The sequence below is a fragment of the Electrophorus electricus genome, chromosome 10, assembly GCF_013358815.1.
Source record: "Electrophorus electricus isolate fEleEle1 chromosome 10, fEleEle1.pri, whole genome shotgun sequence".
Lineage (NCBI taxonomy): Eukaryota > Metazoa > Chordata > Actinopteri > Gymnotiformes > Gymnotidae > Electrophorus > Electrophorus electricus.
This window is the reverse complement of record NC_049544.1, coordinates 22,384,524-22,391,830: the sequence shown is the minus strand read 5'-3', so window position 1 is coordinate 22,391,830 and position 7,307 is coordinate 22,384,524.

Sequence of the window (7,307 nt, the reverse complement as noted above, 5' to 3'; positions counted from 1 at the left end):
TAGCCCCTCCCCTCAGTCACCTGACCATTCTGGTACAGGTAAATACAGTCTGTCTCCTTAAACCACCTGATCTCCATGGAAACAGCACTGGTTTCAGGAGACAAATAGCATTGCAGGGTGACATCATCACCATTAAAATCCTGAAGTTGACCCCCGAATCTCATCATATTGGGCGTGCAGCTCTGAGCAGGACATCCAGAGTGTTTTACATCTTCCCAGCTGGAGACCAATTTAAACTCTGAGAGGAGAAACACAGTTATGCTTATAATTCCTCATAGTTACATAATTATATTAAGTGATAGGCAACTAAGATGATGTTGAATACTCATGAATGTTCAGAATGCTCAGAAGGTGACAGTTTGGGAGTCCTTTCAAGATCAATGCACACACACAATGATTAGCATCTGGTATTTATTTTAACCAACTGTGTGACCACTTCCTTTATTATATTAAAAACAACCAAAATCTAATGCACAAGTAAAGATACAACTCAAACTGCAATTGTTTAAACAAAAATTGCCTTTATTATGCATCACAGACAGAATATAAATAGATACACTCAGCAGATACATGCAGATGAATAACTGAGATTTCCTCTTTTTTCTCTCTGAGAATTTCACACTTGTATTGTCCAGAATCTGTGATTTTAACATCTCTCAGTATCAGAGACACATCTCTGAAGTATGGCATCCATGTGTGTTCCTTAAGTGCCACTCTATCTTCATAGCCCCGCCCCACAGTTACCTGACTTTGGTAAACACAGTCCATCCCCTTAAACCTCCTGATCTCTCTGGTAACTGTGCTGATTTCTTTTAGGAGGGTGCAGGGAAGGGTGATATCTTCACTAACAGTAGTACGGACTGTGTGAAATTGGCGATGAGGAGTTGCAGTTGCACTATATTTGGATCTCAGAGAGGACGCCATTGGGCTGGATTCTGCAGAGAGCATTTCTATTATGAAAAGACAAGGAATGACAAACAACCTCTGAATACACATGCTACACCACTATTACTGAACCTTAAAAACAGGACAGTCATTCTGGGTTTAAACTGAGGAGCTTTCGTGTTACACTGATGGGGATTAGTGTTACACTCAGGAGGTTTAGTGTTACAGTGAAGCGGTTTAGTTACACTGAAGGGGATGAACTCAAAAGCTCTTCCTTCTTTTTGTGTTTTACCTTATATACAAAGTGAAGTTCTGGAGTGTGAGTGAACAGGTTTTAAACCGAGATCTTAAAACCTGTTTCTGCAGTGGAAACCACTAAGCTAGTGCAGGCACTGCTCTGGATGCTCTGGGCAATTAACTTCCTTTTTACTCTCTCTTGCTTGGATGTGCATAAATTATCCCAGAGCCTGGACCAGCCCTCAGTCAGGGCTCAACTGATCCTGGACCAGCCCTCAGTCAGGGCTCAACTGATCCTGGACCAGCCCTCAGTCAGGGCCCCACTAATCCTAGACCAACACACTGTCACAACCTAACAATGAATGAATGAGGTTACACTTATATGACTGACAACCTAACAATTAATAAATTAGGTTACACTTATATGACTGACAACCTAACAATGAACAACCTAACAATTAATAAATTAGGTTACACTTATATGACTGACAACCTAACAATGAACAACCTAACAATTAATAAATTAGGTTACACTTATATGACTGACAACCTAACAATGAACAACCTAACAATGAACAACCTAACAATGAATGAATGAGGCCATACGTATATGACTGACTGTCACAGTTGGGCCCTCCCTAGCATCCTGTCATCGTGGTTTTCCTGTCTCGCGTATTTAGTTTGCTGCCGTGTTTCATTTTCTCCAGCTTTTATTCATTCCCCCTGTGTCTTGTTACCCCCATTAGTATGTGTATACATACCCTGTGCTACTCCCTCTTAGTTTGCTGGTCTTTGTGATTCCATGCCTCTGTCGTGATCTCTCTGCTTATGTTATTGTTATTGCTAGCCTCCGTTTGTTATTTGTAAATAGTTGTTCACACACACCAACACAGGGTAGCAAATTTTTACCCAACCTGCATGATTGATATGATTGATTGGTGTTTGATTTTCATCAGTGCAATTCCAGTGGTTACCAATCAATTTGCATATATTGGATCACAATTTGCATATATTGAATAATGTATGTTTGAATATACAGTGAATATAAAGTGTTTGCCTCCTTCCTGATATCTTTTTTTTTTTTTGCTTGTTTGTCAAACTTAAATGTTTCAGATCATCAAACAAATTTAAATATTAGACAAAGATAACACAAGTAAATACAAAATGCAGTTTTTAAATGAATGTTTTTACTATTAAGGGGGAAAAATCCAAACCTACATGGCCTTGTGTGAAAAAGTGATTGTCCCCTAAACCTAATAACTGGTTGGGCCACCCTTAGCAGCAACAGCTGCAATCAAGCCTCTGCGATAACTGGCAATGAGTCTTTTACAGCACTATGGAGGAATTTTGGCCCATTCATCTTGGCAGAATTATTGTAATTTGCTGGTATGTTTTGGATCATTATCCTGTTGCAGAATCCAGGTGCACTTCAGCTTGAGGTCATGAACAGATGGCCGGACATTCTCCTTTAGGATTTTTTGGTAGACAGCAGAATTCATGGTTCCATTTACCACAGCAAGTCTTCCAGGTCCTGTAGCAACAAAACAGCCCCAGACCATCACACTACCACCGCCATATTTTACTGTTGGTATGATGTTCCTTTTCTGAAATGCTGTGTTACCTTTATGCCAGATGTAATGGGACATACACCTTCCAAAAAGTTCAAACTTTGTCTTGTCAGTCCACAGAGTATTTTCCCAAAAGTCTTGGGAAAACATCAAGATGTTTTCTGGCAAAACTGAGAGAAGACGTTATGTTCTTTTTGCTCAGCAGTGGTTTTTGTCTTGAAACTCTGCCATGCAGGCCATTTTTTGCCTAGTCTCTTTCTAATGGTGGACACTGACCTTAACTGAGGTCACTTTTTAACACAGGGCCATGTAGGTTTGGATTTTTTTCCTCCTTAATAATAAAAACCTTCATTAAAAACTGCATTGTGAGTTAACTTGTATTATCTTTGTCTAATATTTAAATTTGTCTGATGATCGGAAAAGTGTGTCAAACATGCAAAAAAATAAGATATCAGGAAGGGGGCAAACACTTTTTCACACCACTGTAGTGGTGGAGATTTCATACACTAGTACGTTAAGAAGGTAGAACGATTACATAATCACTTCGGAAAACTGTATAAAAACGTGTGTTCTTTATGTGATTGTTAGATATATTCCGAACTATGTCCTGTTGTATGTAACATTGAGCTCATAAATAAATACTGGACCAGCTATTCTCTTCAATTAATTCTTGAGTCCGCATCTTTATTTTCTATTTAAAGTTTACTTAACAAAATTACTTGACTGTGGGAAAAATCCAGGAGCCACATTAATTGGTGGCCCGTACCACGGGGATCAGTTAGATCCATTGGATTAATTGTCAGCTGACCCACGCTAACGGCAGGACAAAGCTCCATCTGACAGACCACCCAAAGCTGCATTGTTCCGTGACCAGCGTCTGAATCCACACGCGTGCACTGTCCAACGTAAGCAGAATACCTGTTAAAATGTTCTGCATAGGTGGAATTCAGACCTCGTCCAGAAAGTTCGGATCTCAGAGGGGCTTAAGGGTGCAGACTGAAAATTAACGGACTGATTAAAACATATAAAATAACAAAAGGAGTAACAGAAAACCAGCCGGTGAAAATGAAAATGATTTCATAAAAATTTTTACTATAAACGGAAAATACTGAGAAGATTACGTAAAGAAGAATGCGCAGTGAATAAAGATAAAGTGAGTAAAGAGAAATACATAGAAATATAGAGAAATAAAGGGAGTTCCAGAGAAAATAAAAATGTGAAATGTGTTTGCTCCAGTTGTTTTTGTCTAAATGTTGAGAATAAAGAGAAGAATAATAGCGCTCGTGATTAAAATAGCGCTGAGATAAATGTTAAACCGTAAAAACTGTTTGTCTTCATGTGGCCATCGCGAGTTAATAGATTACCAACAATAACGTATTGCGTAATTATTTTCGGGTTATAATTAAGATTATTGTGGTATGGTCATATAGGGGCAAGTCACTAATTTAACCAAGGAAGTGACTGGATACACAGACAGAACTGTTTAAACGTGGTCAATATCTAATTATAAAATGCGTGTACGCAAACTATGTTGACGTTGTTTTAGTAATAAACATAATATAAAGTAAATGATAGCGGTACAGTATATGTAGCGGCCCTAGTGCCGCTGGGTGCGGAGCAGGACACACAAATTCTCTCGACAGAGACGGATGTTTATTAACACAAACCATACAACGCAGGCACTCACACATAACATAAACGGTGAACATGAATACACATCTAACAAGCGTGAACAACATGATCAATGACCAACACTGACGCACACACCAGCAGGGGTTTAAATATACACAGACACACACAACGCTAAACCAGGTGCAGGTGTGTGCTATCAAGGAGGCGCGTGGTTATAAATAAGATAGTGTGACTCCAACTGCACGTGGCGGGCGGGACCACGTGACCAGTGGCAAGGGGAGTGTTCCGTGACAGTACCCCCTCCCAAGGGGCGCGGCTCCCGACCTGTCCAACTCTGGGACAGCGAACCCAGGCTACCGTGTTTACACACACACAGACACAGCACGGCGAAGCCTGGTGCCCACCCAACACAAGGCAGGCTCGGAACCGCCAACAAGGGAGATCTCTCCATATGAGGGGGAAAGGCGGAGTCCATGCCTCTCCCAGAGCAAGCCGGTACAGTCCGTGGCGGGTCCACTGCTCCGAAGGTACAGCCATGGCTTGCAGCGTCGGCGACCTCCAAGGAGGGACCCAGCCTGCACATATAACATTGCACCCACAAACACCGTGGGTGCACAAAACAACAAACAGATGCACCTGTAGACACATACAAAAAGGCGTCTTGGCACAGCGCCCGCTTAAAAAGTACTGGACACGCAGAGGGGCACGTCAGCTCTGGCTCCGAACGTGTTACTCCCCTTAATGGTCCTCCCTTTGCCAGCTGCATTAGTAGTGCCCCAGAGGCAGTCCACCTCCTGGGCTATGGGTAGACCCATCCAGTACTCCTGGGGTGTCCACGGAAGCGGAAGGACCTGGGCTGTTTCCTCGCCAGCCCGGGACCTAGCCTGCACCACCAAACCGCTTTCACCACGGTCCCCGTGAAGCCACTCGGCTCTCCTTCCTCCTGGCTCGGTAGCCCCAGGACCCCCCAAGAAATTCCAGGGAGCGTTCTCCTCCTCACTCCAAAATGACCGCAAATTTGACTCGTGGGGCTCCATGATGACCGCGGTGATGGCGGTTGGTGGAGCCGGCTAGGTCCCCGGGCTAGCGAGGATAAAGTCTCTATTCTTCCTCCTCCATGGAAAGGCCAAAAGTACTGGAAGGGTCTGCCCAAAGCCCAGGAGGTGGACTGCCTCTGGGGCTCTCCTTGGGCGGAGGGCAAAAGGAGGACTGTAACGAGGAGTACATACACGGCAACCTGTGGTTCGCTGTCCTGGGGTGGACACGAGGTTGAGCCAAAGTGCTCTTTACTTTCCATTAAAGCAACGAAAAAACACTGGTTTTCCGAATAGTGATGCATAGAGTGGAGACTCGTAGCTCCGTAGTCCTATAATTTGCAGTGCTACCTTCCGGGACCTGTGGGTTTAAATAAACCGTGAGAGTAATGATTGACAAGAGACAGGTTTGTTGTTATAGAGGGCTGGCTAATTCCATATTGGTGAACAGAATTAACTCACTGAGCTCACAGAATTGGAGGCAGACACCTTTGCAGAAGGCTGCAACTGTGAAAAAGACAACTGCTGTGTTAAACTGGAAAGAGGAAGCTATGTCCAATCCCAGAAGCCTTCAGAGAGAGATGGCTCCAGTTGCATATCAGGTCTGGTTGGAATAAATGTTGGTTTGTGGAAAATTAATTGTTGATTGACATATGTCTGATTACAGAGAAAATTGCTCAATATTGGATACATGAGAGAGCAAAAGCAACTGATTGGTGGTTACCTGGTCGAAGGAGTGTAACACAAAGAAATTATCAATGAATTGGAAGCTTTTGAATGTTTTTTTGAGGGGCAGCATGAAATTAGAAAAAGGGATTTTCGATATGCTGTGGAAAAAGAACCACTGTATAAAACACTAAGACCTGATCGAGAGCTAGAGGCTGTTATGACAGGCACACATAATGCTTATGAAGTGATTAGTGAACATGAACGTGTCATGGGACGCTCCCCCCACAGGTCACATGGTACGGCCTGCCGCATGCAGGGGGTTCACGCTTATTTATGTAGCCACGCCCACCGTGATGGCATGCACCTGCACGGGGTTCGGGGTCCTGTCCATTTAAACCCCCGTCTGTGTGTGCCTCCTTGTTGGTCATTGCTGATGTAGCGTGCTTATGTAGTGGTTAGTTTCAGTGTATGTTAGCCCTCATCAGTGTTTATGTATTCCGTATTAATGTTCACGCTGTGTAAAGTCGTTTGTGTGTGTTCATGTTCACTGTTTGTTATGTGTGAGTGCCACCGTTAAATGTCATTAAATGTTTCACAAACCGAGGAAGTCTGTGCGTCCTGCTCTGCGCCCTGCGGCACTCGGGCCAGCCGTTACAGAACACGGATTGTAAGTCATTATACATATGATGCATCATGCTTATATTCGCCCCAGAACTAACAAGATCATACTAGAGGTTCATTCAGAATGGAGCCCATGGAGACACACAGCAAGTGAGGAGCATAAGTGAGTGATTTAAATGTATGCAGCAAGTGTAAATGTTAGGAATTGCAAGTATAGTTGTGTTTTTTAATGTTTTACCAGGGAGTTGTAGTAGGCCTTTTGCTGATACACAGAGGAGTGTGAGGGAGCCATTAGAAAGAGAGCACAAGTGGAAGGGAGAGTGAGAGCACACACACACACACACACACAAACACACACACACAACCGCCTGCAAGGACATACACACACATACACACACACACCCACGCATTCCACTGTAATAGGCAGATAGACTTGCTCACTATACACATTAGTGTATATTACTTCATTAAAAGTAGTGATAAGAAATAGCGGATCATTTTAAAAACAGATTATCAGTATGATATAGTAATACACAATGGGGACCAAGCCAAGTAGGCAACAAGTAGACAAGGAGATGACACCACTTAATATGGTCCTATCAGAAGGGACAGAAAGAGAATTAAATGACTCTTATGAAAAAATGGGACAAGATGACTAAAG